The sequence below is a fragment of the Lepidochelys kempii genome, chromosome 3 (assembly GCF_965140285.1).
Source record: "Lepidochelys kempii isolate rLepKem1 chromosome 3, rLepKem1.hap1, whole genome shotgun sequence".
Classification (NCBI taxonomy): domain Eukaryota; kingdom Metazoa; phylum Chordata; order Testudines; family Cheloniidae; genus Lepidochelys; species Lepidochelys kempii.
Window position 1 is genome coordinate 3,094,611 of NC_136382.1, and position 14,444 is coordinate 3,109,054.

Here is a 14,444-nt window from a genome sequence, read left to right on the forward strand (position 1 = left end):
ACAGAGATCATAAAACAATACCTCCTCCCACCCCACTGTCCTGCTGGTAATAGCTTATCTAAAGTGATCATCAAGTTGGGCCATTTCCAGTTGTGCTGGAAATGGCCCAACTTGATGATCACTTTAGATAAGCTATTACCAGCAGGACAGTGGGGTGGGAGGAGGTATTGTTTCATATTCTCTGTATGTATATAAAGTCTGCTGCAGTTTCCACGGTATGCATCCGATGAAGTGAGCTGTAGCTCACGAAAGCTCATGCTCAAATAAATTGGTTAGTCGCTAAGGTGCCACAAGTACTCCTTTGGTTCAAAGAGAGGAAACAAAGGGTAGAAAAAAACATTCAGTTTTCACAATGGAGATATGTAAGTGGTGGGGTCCTCTGAGGATCTGTGCTGGGCCCGGTGCTGTTCAACACATTCAAAAATGATCTGGAAAAAGGGACAAACAGTGAGGTGGCAAACTTTGCAGATGATACAAAATTACTTAAGATAGTTGGAAGACCAAAGCAGACTGCGAAGGGTTACAAAGGGATCTCACAGAACTGGGTGACTGGTCAACAAAATGGCAGCTGCAATTCAGGGCTGACAAGTGCAAAGTATTGCACATTGGAAACATAATCCCAAGTATACTACAAAATGAGGGGCTCTAAATTAGCTTTTACAACTCAGGAGAGAGATCTTGCAGTCACTGTGGACAGCACATTGATTGCAGTCGCAGTCACAAAAGCTAACAGAACATAATGAACTATCAGGAAAAGGATAATGCCACTATATAAATCCATGGTACGCCCAGACCTAGAATACTGCGTGCAGTTCTGGTCACTCCATCTCAAAAAAGATGTATTGGAATTGGAAAAGGTTCAGAAAAGGGCAACAAAAATTATTAGGGGTATGGAACAGCTGCCATATGAGGAGAGATTAAGACTATATAATAGAGGTCTATAAAATCATGACTGGTGTGGAGAAAGTAAATAAGGAAGTGTTATTTATTCCCTCTCATAACACAAGACCTGGGGGTCACCACCTGAAATTAATAGGCACCAGGTTTAAAACAAACAAAAGGAAGTATTTCTTCACACACAACACAGTCAACCTGTGGAACTCCTTGCCAGAGGATGTTGTGAAGGCCAAAACCATAACAGGGTTCAAAAAAAGAACTAGATAAGTTCATGGAGGACAGATCCATCAATGGCTATTAGCCAGGCTGGGCAGGGATGGTGTCCTCAGCCTGTTTGCCAGAAGCTGGGAATGGGTGAGAAGGGATGGATCACTTGATGATTCCCTGTTCTGTTCAGTCCCTCTGGGGCACAGGGCATTGGCCATTGTCAGAGGACAGGCCATTTCAAAGGCTTCGGGGCAAGGCTTCTAAAATCTCCCTCATACAAACAGTCAGTCTTGAGTCCTGCAGGTGTTTAGACTCGGGGTTGTGGCTTTGAAACATGTCGGTGCCCTCTCGTGGTACATGTTGTTATTGCACTAAGTTAAAACTACATGTAGGCATGACCATCCAATTTAATTTTTTTAATATAATTTTTGATAATTTTGAGGGATAATGTTGTTTTAAGCATTTTTCCCAATTTTTATTGGTTTACATTTTCACAGTAGTGCAAAATTATGGATTTGAAGTATGCTGTAGAAAGATCAAGTCACATTTTCACAGCTGTAGGAAATTATTGAGCTGGTTAGACAATAGTGATTTAATGACAGAGGCTGAGATTCAAACAGGTAACGCTTTGTAACTGTTCAAACACATTGCCTATCCGTAAATTTCAGTTATTATCCACGGAAAATATTTTGTCTTCAGTCTGTGTGTGTGTGTGTGTGTGTGTGTGGGATCAACGTTTACCAACTTTCACGGATAAAAATCCAACCCTTCCAAGCCCAGCCATGGGGTCCTGATGTGTCGCGCGAGTGTGTTGGGTGCATTAGCTACTGTCTGGGGCTGGGCGAGGATTATACCGCAGGAACAAAACTTGCCGGCAGGCTGTGACTCACTGAAGGCCTGTTCTATGCACACCCGTCTGAGCCAAGAGCTTTTCTATTCTGAGTGTGCAAACTCTGGCTGGGCTTTGTTGAGAAGGGTGAGGACTGGCTGCTCCCTCAGCCATGTTCTGAGTTCTACCTTTAAATCCTTTACATTCTCCTCAAGTGTTTTTCATTTCGAGGGGCCCTGTCCTTAAAATCCACACACGGAAAGTTAGAACTCCTCACTCTGTGACAGCCCCCAGGGACTTTTAGGCTCTGATCCCGCAGTTGGATCCTCCTGGGTGGGTCCTGGAGTCTTCATGAAGCCCAGTGATTCTATAGGGGTGCAAGGCTCTGCCCATGGAGATGCAACTGCAGGATCAGGGCCTTTAGTTGTACTGTCTACCCATGTGGCGTTATGCCCTTTCTGAGTCTATTGCTAGTGCTGGTCAAAAATCTTCTGCAGAAACTGGTTTTCAACAGTAAATTGAGTTTTCAACGCAACAAAATGTCTCCCAGAAAGTGTTTTTCATTACAAATTTTGATTTTTTTTACTTAAAAAACCAAACAGCTGAAAAACAAACCATTTCCATTCAGCTATCCTGCTACAGGTGCTCGTGGGAATTCTAGTTTGGTTTCCTCATGTCCCATTCTCCTCTATGGGCCGGGCTCCCCCTCCACACTGCATCTCCCAGGATACTTCATGGCCAGGGACTCACCCTGAGGGGAAGTGGTGCTGCATCATGGGAGATGTAGTCTAACCAGGGTGCCCCACTGAGAGAGAAGAAGGGGTGCATGAGTCATCATGGCAGCAGTTCTGAACTGTAGCATTTTGGTTTTAAAGGTTTTGCCAAAAAGTGGGTATTTTCCTTCCGTCCCCAAAAGGAGCCATTTTCCAACCAGCTTTGGTAGCAGGTTATTCAGAAATCAACCATTAATCCACATCTGGGAGGAGCTGCCCCACTGGCTTCTCAGAGCGGGTCTCCAGGTTCCCTCTACTAACCCCTGGGGTTGGGGAGCTGCTCTTCGATCCCCATCCAAAGCCAGCCAAGCCTGGTTTCCGGGATCCACTCATGTCCCCAGTTGCGGCCAACCCCCAGTGTTCAAAGTCAGGCTCAAGACAGGCTTGAAAATCATGAGAATTTGGTTCTTTTTCTTTGACCTCTGGATTCTGAGCCTTTTGGGTCACATGGGGTCACATTTCCAGCCTAGTGGTCACATAGGTTCCCATTTCTGTCCATTTGGATTACTTGGGGTCACATTTTCACCTTTTAGAGTCAGATTTCCAGCCGTTCAGGTAACACAGATGTCACAGTCTCACTTTTTAGGGTCATGCTCCCCGTCTTTTGGGTCACATGGGGGGTGGTCATGTTTTTCACCTTTTGGGGGTCACACGAGAATCATGTTTCTGGCTTTTGAGGTCACACAAGGGGTCATGTTTTCACTTTTAGGGTCACATGAGGGGTTACATTTCCAGGCTCTTACGGTACGCAGGGATTATGTTTTCAGACTTTTCTCTACAACGCTCAGGGATAGAAACAACTCTTTACTGAGAGCCGGGAGTTTCAGGTAACAACCTGATTCCAGGCTCTGGGGCTTTAAGAAAAGCACCAAATACCCTGAGAATGGCATTAGAACGGGAACACTGACTTCTCCCACCACTCCCCATGTTCTCACAGCTTCCTACCCCTCACATGCTCCCTCCTCGCTCCCTGGGGCCCCTTCTGCTTTCCCGCTCCCTACATTTTCTACCAGTCCCGGCCTTGTCCCCCGTCTCTCTTCAGGCCCCATTCCGCATCCTGGTTTCCTATCTGCTTTCCTAACCACAGAGCCCCCCCTTGCTTGCTGGCGGGAGATGGCAGCCATCTTTATCAGGGCCAGCCTCACTTCTGCATGCTGCACGGCCTGCGGGAAAGCGCACCCATCTTCACTGAGGGCAGCCTGTGGCTTCAGTTCCACTGAAAGTCCTGGGCAGCAGTGGCCATTTTCAATGAGGGCAAAAATTTGCCTGCTAGCGGCAGGAGAGTGCGTGTGGCTAAACAACGCCGCAGAGAGCGGGCGAGTCGGCAGCTGCTGTCCGCTGAGCTGGAGCCGGGACGGCGTCATGGGTCTCCTCATACCGCCCACTCCTGCGGGCTAGTCCTGGCCACACCAGGACAATGGGTGCTAGGACTAGGCTCGTTCCCTGGCGGGGGCAGGTGGGGAGATTAGTCTCCCAATGGAACAGCAGGGGGCGCTGCCAGGGACCGCAGGCAAAGCTGTGACACCCACGGTTGGGAAAAGCCCAAAGGCCCCTGTCCCACCGGCTCCCAACACAGCTGCGGGAGCAACTAACCAAGCGACGGCTGAGGGGAGATACGACTGCGCGCTGTGAAGCCGTCAGAGGGAGAAATCCCCGGGACGGGAAGGAGTTACGTTAAGCACCAGTGTGGACACAAGAACACATGGTTATAAACCGGCCATCAGCAATTTAGGCTTGAAATTGGATGAAGGTTTCTAACCATCAGTGGAGTGGAGCTCTGGAACAGCCTCCCAAGGGGAGCCGCGGGGGGAAAACCCCAAACTGGCTTCCAGACGGAGCGTGATCGGTTCATGGAGGGGAGGGGATGGTATGAGGGGACTGCTTACAATGGCGTGTAGCTGATCTGCGACTGCTACCAGCAAATATCCCCCGTGGCCAGTGATGGGACACTAGGAGGGGAGGGCTCTGAGTTACCACGATACATTCCTTCCTAGGTGTCTGGCTGGCAGGTCTTGCCCACATACGCAGGGTCTAACTGATGGCCAGGTTTGGGATTGGGAAGGAATTCTCCCACAGGTCAGACTGGCAGAGCCCCTGGGGTTTCTCACCTTCCTCTGCCACATGGGCGGCGGGTATCGTAGGCAGAGGGAGGCTGTGCCTTGCCAAACAGCCTAGCGTGGCCCTGCCCACGCTCCGCCCGCAGGCCTGGCCCCCTCCGCGGTTCCCAGAGCTCTGCCCTGGCTGGCTGGGGCTGGCTGGCCTGCCTCCCGCAGGGCTGGCTGGGGCCGTCCTGCATGGGGGTACTGCAGCCCGGCTGCCTGGGGGCTATGGTGGGGGTGCTCTGGGTTCCTGCAGGGGACGGGGGCGGAGGGGGACGGGAGGGCAGAAGGGGAGGAGTGGGGCCTTGGGCACAAGGGGAATGGCCGGGGCCTAGCCTCCCACAACGGCTGGGTCGCTGGTCACCCATGCTCTGCAGCACGGGGCACGGGTCACTTGCAGGTCTGAACTCGTGTCAGTTGTGGATTCTCTGTAACTTGAAGTCTTGAAGCCATGATCTGAGGACATCAGTGACTCAGCCAGAGGTTGTGGGTCTATCACAGGGGTGCGGGGGGGAGAGATTCTGCAGCCTGCGATGTGCAGGAGGTCAGGCTAGATGATAATGATGGTCCCTTCTGGCCTTAAAGTCTCTGAGTCTAACTCAGGGGTAGACGTACCAGCCCACCGTGCCTATCTCACACCCCCTAGTGGTGGGCAAGGGGAACCCACCCAGCAACAAGCGCACCCTGCCCCTCACCCCAGGCCTCTCGCCAGGGCACCCGAGACAGCCTCCCCCACTCTGAACCCAGGAGCAGCCAAGTCCCCACTGCCTCGGGGAGCTCTGGGGTGAGGGGCAGGGTGGAGAGGAGTGCGGGGAGACCCTGGAGGGCGGGCAGAGGGGACCCTGGTGTGAGACCCGGTGTGTAAAGGGAAAGGAGGGTGTGGGGCCCAGGCCAGGGATGCTTGGGGAAGGGTCAGAGAGGAGAGCAGGGAAACTGAAGGAAAGGAGGATGGCGTGACTGCGGGAGGGGGAAGAGAGCCTGAAAAAGGGAGAGGACGACAGAAATGGGAGCAAAGAAGGGTGAAAGAGGGAGCAGCGCCCAGCTCCAGGAGACGCGTCTGTCACCATGCTGCCCTGCCAGCTCCCTTGAGGGCATTTCCCTAGCGGCAAAGGGGGAGCACACTGGGGGAGGGTGTCATTGCCTGGGAGCTGCACCCTCCCTCCCCCCATGTTCCCGCCAGAGCATCAGCTGGTGGGTGTTCGGGGTCGGCTGGACTCGGACACAGTGCTGCGGGGAGCGGCGCAGACCCACAGGCCACAGAGCCCCGCTTGGGTGGGCTGAGCACAAGGCTCCCGGCCCTGCCACCCAGCCCCCTCCGCTGGCCAGTCTCCGTTCCTCAGCCTCTGTCCTTGTCCCCTCTACGCCCTGGATCGAGCCATCCCGCTGGCTTCCTGCTCCCGAGGCCGACCGAGAATTTCTCACGCTGCCCCCTTGTTTCTTTAGCTCTTTGTTCTCCCTGGTCCGTGTCTTCTGCTCACCCTGCCTTGGGCACCTGCCCCACCAGTCTGGGCTGAGTTTCTGCTCCCCCCGAGCCAGCGATGGGCATGACACCCGTCCACCAGCAGAGGGCTCTGCACTCCAACGTATGGTCAGCTAAACCCTAGGCCGCCGGACCGGCGAGAGCCCCAAGGGCCTGCTCCCCTTGTGGGCCAGTCCCCCCTTGCCAAACGTGGCTGCTGCTTTGCCTGGCGTCCCTACGGGCGCGGCCCTGCAGGGGCACAGGTGCCTCTCGCGGAGATTTTCCATTCGCGGCCTCCGTGGGGCCTGCCCACGCGCCCTGTGCCGCACGCTGAGGGTACATAGAGCTGCGCGGGCGAACCGCCCTCCGTTCCTTCGCTACCGCCCTGGCCTGCGACGGCACCCCAGCGCGGCCGCCTCTCGCCTGCCTCAGGTGTCCCGCAGCTGGTTTAGTGTCTAGTTGTTGTTAGGGTAGAATTCGTTAGATGGCCGTGAGAGGTTTGGCTTTTCCCCCTCCCCTTTTCCAGGGAGCTTCTCTGGCCTGGCTGGGCAAGGCCGGGTGTCGCACGCTGCCTCTCTTGTGGGGTGGCTATCCCGGCCAGCGACAGCCCCTCAAAGCGTAGCCGTCACTTGGGAGAGTCCCGCATCTCCCTGGAGTGTGACTTTTGCCTAGCTCTGAAATCTAGAGCTTGGAAGAATCGGGAAGCCAAACTGAGGCTTCTGATGAAGATGCGCTCCCTTTGACCTGCTTCCGAGTCAGGCCCGGAGACCCCTTCCTGTACATCTGACAGACCCCGCGCTCAGGCTCCCACAAGGAACTGGCTCCCAAAATGCCCCAGTTTCCCACTAAGTCCATGGTGTTGGAGGCCTTGACCTCTTGGCTCAGTACCATGGATGCGAGGACTTTTCCTCTGGTACCCACAGGACCAGAGAGCCGACAGCACTTCGGAGAGGCACGGCTCCAGCCGGCCCCCAGTACCATCTATGAAGGCCAGGGTGGGTCAGGACATGTAGGAATGAAATCAGGAGGGCCAAATCACACCTGGAGCTGCAGCTAGCAAGAGATGTTAAGAGTAACAAGAAGGGTTTCTTCAGGTATGTTGGCAACAGGAAGAAAGCCAAGGAAAGCGTGGGCCCCTTACTGAATGAGGGAGGCAACCTAGTGACAGAGGATGTGGAAAAAGCTAATGTACTCAATGCTTTCTTTGCCTCTGTCTTCACGAACAAGGTCAGCTCCCAGACTGCTGCGCTGGGCATCACAACATGGGGAATAAATGGCCAGCCCTCTGTGGAGAAAGAGGTGGTTAGGGACTATTTAGAAAAGCTGGACGTGCACAAGTCCATGGGGAGGGATGTGTTGCATCCGAGAGTGCTAAAGGAATTGGCGGCTGTGATTGCAGAGCCATTGGCCATTATCTTTGAAAACTCGTGGCGAACGGGGGAAGTCCCGGATGACTGGAAAAAGGCTAATGTAGTGCCCATCTTTAAAAAAGGGAAGAAGGAGGATCCTGGGAACTACAGGCCAGTCAGCCTCACCTCAGTCCCCGGAAAAATCATGGAGCAGGTCCTCAAGGAATCTATCCTGAAGCACTTACATGAGAGGAAAGTGATCAGGAACAATCAGCATGGATTCACCAAGGGAAGGTCATGCCTGACTAATCTAATCGCCTTCTATGATGAGATTACTGGTTCTGTGGATGAAGGGAAAGCAGTGGATGTATTGTTTCTTGACTTTAGCAAAGCTTTCGACACAGTCTCCCACAGTATTCTTGTCAGCAAGTTAAAGAAGTATGGGCTGGATGAATGCACTATAAGGTGGGTAGAAAGTTGGCTAGATTGTCGGGCTCAAGGGTAGTGATCAATGGCTCCATGTCTAGTTGGCAGCTGGTATCAAGTGGAGTGCCCCAAGGGTCGGTCCTGGGGCCGGTTTTGTTCAATATCTTCATAAATGATCTGGAGGATGGGGTGGATTGCACTCTCAGAAAATTTGCGGATGATACTAAACTAGGAGGAGTGGTAGATACGGTGGCAGGTAGGGATAGGATACAGAGGGACCTAGACAAATTGGAGGATTTGGCCAAAAGAAATCTGATGAGGTTCAACAAGGATAAGTGCAGGGTCCTATACTTAGGACGAAAGAATCCAATGCACTGCTACAGACTAGGGGCCGAATGGCTAGGCAGCAGTTCTGCAGAAAAGGACCTAGGGGTAACAGTGGACGAAAAGCTGGATATGAGTCAACAGTGTGCCCTTGTTGCCAAGAAGGCCAATGGCATTTTGGGATGTATAAGTAGGGGCATAGCCAGCAGATCGAGGGACGTGATTGTTCCCCTCTATTTGACATTGGTGAGGCCTCATCTGGGGGACTGTGTCCAGTTTTGGGCCCCACACTACAAGAAGGATGTGGAAAAATTGGAGAGTCCAGTGAAGGGCAAGAAAGATGATTAGGGGTCTGGAACACATGACTTATGAGGAGAGGCTGAGGGAACTGGGATTGTTTAGTCTGCAGAAGAGAAGAATGAGGAGGGATTTGATAGCTGCTTTCAACTACCTGAGAGGTGGTTCCAAAGAGGATGGTTCTAGACGATTCTCAGTGGTAGAAGAGGACAGGACAAGGAGTAATGGTCTCAAGTTGCAGTGAGGGAGGTTTATGTTGGATATTAGGAAAAACTTTTTCTCTAGGAGGGTGGTGAAACACTGGAATACGTTACCTAGGGAGGTGGTAGAATCTCTTTCCTTAGAAGTTTTTAAGGTCAGGCTTGACAAAGCTCTGGCTGGGATGATTTAATTGGGGATTGGTCCTGCTTTGAGCAGGGGGTTGGACTAGATGACCTCCTGAGGTCCCTTCCAACCCTGATATTCTAAGATTCTATGATTCTATGCATACCGCTAGACTGGCACCATCTGCATCAAATTGACCGTCGGTGCCTTCTCACTTGTTACCGTCGGTACCAACAAACCAGAGCACCAGACTCCTTCACCCCTGACGCCTACGCACTCCAGATCAATGGTATCGTCCCCCTCAATGGCTGCGTCGGTACCAACCCACCAACAGGCATTGTGCGGCTCCGGGGACTTGTCAGAGTTAATCAAACCAGAATCCCCGTGGCTTACGGGATCCAAACAATGCTCTGGGCTGGGACCCTGGTCTCTGAATTACCATGGTTTCCCAGACCTGCAGGATTATCCGCCTCTTTCTACTGCCTCCCACCCCTCTTTGGAGGACATTGAGGCAGATGAAGGAGAGATTCAATCAAGTCTCTTTATCAGTGCGGAGTTCCCCTTCACACCTGTACAGGAATCTGTACTCAACAAGGATCCTCGCCCACAACAGGGGTGGTGGGATCAGTCCTGGATGCCACCCCCTCTCCCATATGGGCCCGCCCCCCGGCCATACTGGGATCCTGGGGCAGCTTATTGGCAGCAATTTGCCAGACCTTCGGCTCCATTGTACCAAAAGTCTCCTCCATCAAGCCCCCAACATGGAGAGACCTTTGAAGAACAGGAGTCTAGGGCAGAGAAGGAGGCCACCCTTCCAGCTCCTATTTGATCCTGGTCTCTGAATGAAGCAGAAAAATCAACTCAATGTCTGTGTGGGCCTCCCTTTCATCTGCCCAGCTCCCACAGTATCTGCGATAAAGGACACATCATTGTTCGGGTGGGAGCACACCTCGGTACCCTCACAACTCAGAACAGATGGTCACCTCAGGAAACCTGTCTCCATAACAACCTGTTGGAACTTAGCGTAGCCAGGGACGCCTGCCTTCCGTTCCTCTCTCTCACCACTGGCAAATCCATCAGGATGATGACAGACAACGTGGCTTGCCTGGGCCCCTCCCCGGGCACCAGTGCTGTAAAGTTATGGAACTGGGGTATAGCCCATCAGATTCAGATCTCAGCCGTTTACCCTTCTGGAGTCCAGAATGTCACCGCTGATCTGCCTCGGAGGCATGTCTCCCAGGAATATGAATGGGAATGGGGCTCTCAACTTCTTCACAGGATAGTCCAAAGGTGGGGACTTCCACGGGTGGATCTATTTGCCACATTCAGCAACAAGAAGTGCCCCCTATCCTGCACAAGAAGAGGCCTCGGTCACCACTCTTTGAGGGGCGCTTTTCTCCTTCCCTGGACGAGGGGCCTGTTCTATGCATGCCCTCCAACATCGCTAATACGAAGAGTGACGAACAAGCTCAGACAGGACAAGGCCAGGGTTTAGTACCGACCTGTCCAGGACACGCTTGGCACCCTTAGCTGCTTCACCTGCGTGTCCAACCAACGGTCCAGCTTCCAACCGCCCCTCGTCTCCTCTCCAAGGACGCAGGTTGCTTGCTTCACCCCAAGCTAGGGGTCCTCCACCTTCAAGCATGGCTTCTTGGTTAGAATCCACCTGCCCAGCAGGAGTACAACAGGTATAGAAGGGAGTCAACTCGAATTACTTACCTTAAGACATGGAAACGGTTCAACCACTGGTGTCACCGTATTGTGCCTGACTCCTCTTCACTCTCAACCTTCTTGGATTAGCTGCTGGACTCAAAGAAATCAGGGTTATTAATTAGCTCTGTTCAGGTTCATCGGACTGTGATATCTGCATTTCATCCCCCACCAGAAAGGTTTTCCATATTTGCTCACTCTATGCCCTCAAGATTTTTTAAGCTGTTTAGGGAACTTCTACCCCAGGTTAAGGCTCCTACTCCTTCTTGGGATTTCAACCTGGAATTTAGTTACCTCATGGGACCTCTGTTTGAACCTATTGCAACTTGCTCCTTTCTTCACTTATCTATGAAGATGGTCTTTCTAGTAGCTATCACGTCAGCCCACAGGGTTGGGGAGACTGGGGCCTGGGTGGCCGACCAGCCCCACATTTGAGGTATTTTTCAAGGATAAAGTCTCGTTCTGGCTGCACCCTAAATTCTTACCTCAAGAAATTCTTACCTGTCGGATTTTTCTCTTAACCATCTATTCATCGACCAGTGTTTTCCTCTACACCAGATACGTCTCAGTGTGAGACCTCCTTCCCTACATTAGCTGGGAGATGGGCAGTGGCTTTTCATCGAGCTAAAACAGCCAAGCAAGTTCGGAGATCACCTAGACCACCTCCCTCGCAGAGAGATCTGAGGGGGCCACACCCAGACTTTCGAGGTGTGGCCCCCTCAGATCTCTCTGAGCTGGTGCTGTACCTCGCCCAGGAGAATCGCGCACTCCGCCAGATCACAGGCAACGGCCACAGCTTTCCTCAGGTACGTTGCAGTGTCCAAGACGTGCGGAGCCGCTCCGTGGGCCGCATGCTCGTTCTAAACGCTGCGCCTCGCTCTGGGCCGTCTCAGCTGGTGCGGAGCCGGGTGCTGCTGTAGTCTCTTCAGTCTTGGACTCCTTTCCAAAGCTACCTCTTCCCTGGAGGGGGGAGACTGTCTGGGGGCAGAGCACCCCCAGGGGCGCTACTCGGAGAAAAAGCGTTACTCGCCTTGTGCAGAACCGGGGTTCATCGAGACGTGGCCGCCTCTGGTTGCTCCATGACCCGGCTTCGCACTGTTCTTTGCTGGCCGTTTGGATGGAGAAGCAACTGAGGGTGGTTCGCCCGAGTGGGCCTGTCTCCCCTCGGTGCGCGGGCCCAACGGACACTGAAGCCCTCCGATCGAGGGCTCGAGAGGCACCTGCTCCCCGGCAGTGGAGCGCCCTCAGGGATGCGCATCTCGAAGCACGGCCGTCGCTACACGTGGTGAGGTCAGGCTCCTAGCTCTGCGTTTAGGCACCTCGGTCACACGGGCTGGCCTTTCGGGCAGGCTGAGAGCCTGCTGCTCCCGCTGACTTCAGGGGCAGCCATCATTGCTCAGGGCCTCCGAAAACCAGGCCCTGCCTTTAAAGGTCTAAATCTGGAATGTGGCAGCGTTCGGCCCCCGGGTTTGACAATGCTGCCTTCACTGTTCTCCTCCCTCCGCAGTCGGCATGCGGTTGTGCCCAGAGCCCGGACCTGAACCCTCCCCACCTTCACTTGCGGAGCTGCAGAACCTGGATTTAATGCTATTTCTTGAATTCCATGAGAGCACCTTTGGAAGTCGGCCAGTGGTGACCTCTGGTGCTGCACTGCTACGCCGTCTGCTAGGATGGCCGCGGCCATATCGAGTACCTTCTGCTCATGAGTCAAAACACGAGGGGTCTAACTGCCACCCACAGCACTGCAAACTGCACCATGTGTCTGGGCTCTGCGCTTGGATGGCTTCACCCGCAAGAGAGATCAGAGCAGCCGCATTTCACGGGCAAGCCTGCTGGAAACATGCAAAGCAGGACAGAAAGTAGCTTGTCCATGCACAGGTGTATGGGCCTGCCGTTGTCCCACCTTGGGCCGTGATCTTCTCCGTGCTCCCAGAGTTGGGTCTGGGCAATGTTTTGAGACCTTCCAGGAAAACCTGGGTGCTGCAGGACGTGATGATGGATCTTTTCCTTCCCAGTCAGTAGTGAACCAACACCCCTAGGAGGCGCTGTGCCTCTTTTGCATGAGATGTCAAACCAAGATTCTTCCATTCGTCCACCTCTGGTCATTGCATCCTGCATTACAGTTGCATCCTGCCTTTCTGATTCTTCTCACTTCCTGCCTAGCCATGGCACCTGGAGCTGCTGGGTACCACTGCACAGCCTGGCCAGTGTTCTGGGGACCTGCTGGCTGGAAGACACCGAGCAGGGCCAAGCTTTTGTCCGTCTTTATTTGTTCTCAGGAGCTTGGACATGGGGCACAACCAGGAGTAACGGTAGCGTCCCAGAGCCCATTACCAACGGCTGCCAGGGCCTGGCTCAGCATGTCCCTAGCTTGGAAGGGTGAGTCACAGACCGGTGCCAAGATGCCATCCTCCCCTGAGCTTATGGGCAGCACCAGGCCTCCGTCTGTCACACAGAATGTGTCGTTCTCTGGGGAAAAGCTAATCTCTTCCTCGGCCTTAGAAGCCGTGAGGGAAGTGTCCATTATGGTCCGGAAATCCAATCTGGCTCTAATGGAGGGGGAGGGGTATGCCACAGACGGCTGAGCTCCTCTGGGCTGCCAGCCAAGGGGAAATACACCCGGGGAACCAGGGTTTCGGGGATGGCGGAGAGCTACTCAGCCAGCTGCCTTGCAGGATTGCAGTGAGAGCCAAGTCCCTGTCTTTATCCTTATCTCTGTGCTTGCTCCTGGGCAGGATCATAGAATCATAGGGCTGGAAGGGACCTCGAGAGGTCAGCTATTCCAGTCTCCTGCCTCCTTGGAGAGGGGTGAGCGACTCATTGATCAATTACTTTTTATTTCTTAAAATCAGTCCAATAAAACCATTCACAAATCTCCCCATGGACTCCAACACCCTGTAGCGTTCAGGGCCTGTGGGGTGGGATTTCCACATAGCATCAGGACTCAGACATCTGTCCGTCTGCAAACTCCCTTACGCTTGGCCATCCCACAGAGTGGCTGAAACAGCCCAGTCTGTGTCTTAGAACAGGCATTCAAGGAAAGCTGGGGATTGAACCAGGGACCTCCAGAGCTGGAAGCATGAGCTGCCATAGCTTGGGCTCCAGATGAGAGGCTCCTCACCTGCTCGCTGTAGCAATTCCAAACCTCTGTGGATGGGCCCAGAAAGAGACCTGTAACATACACTCACCGGCGGGGGGAGGGTGACAGGTGCAGCGTCAGAGCCCCTGCATGCAGCTGGTTCTCTGCAGCTGATGTTGCCAATAATTCTCCTCTATGTGCTGCGGTACAGAGGACATCAAGTTCTGCCCTGCTTACATCAGAAAAATCCACTGATGTTTGTGCCACATTAGCCAGAGCAAAGTTTGTCCCAGTCATACAGCTATGAAGCCTCCCAAGAACCCTGGGAGGCATTCTCCCCATCTGACCCTGCAGACAAGCACTGTAACTTGATCAGGACCCCAGCACGAGCCAGACTGGGGTGGAATTGGCGTTCTGGAGTTCTTGCCTCACTCGGGCCACTTGTAATCCTGCTGCCAGGTGGTGTGAGCAGCCCAAGGGGCTGGGTTCGATGTCTAGGGGTTCCTTTAACATTACAATACAGAACTGGCTCGAGCCCCATCCTATAACCCCGGGCCCCTCTGAGGGGCAATACTCTCCCCTAGCCAGCTCTGCATCTGGGACTACCAATAGAAAATAGTTAACAACAGGGAAAGAGGACCCAGCCTTGATTTGGGTGAAAACCGCAGCAA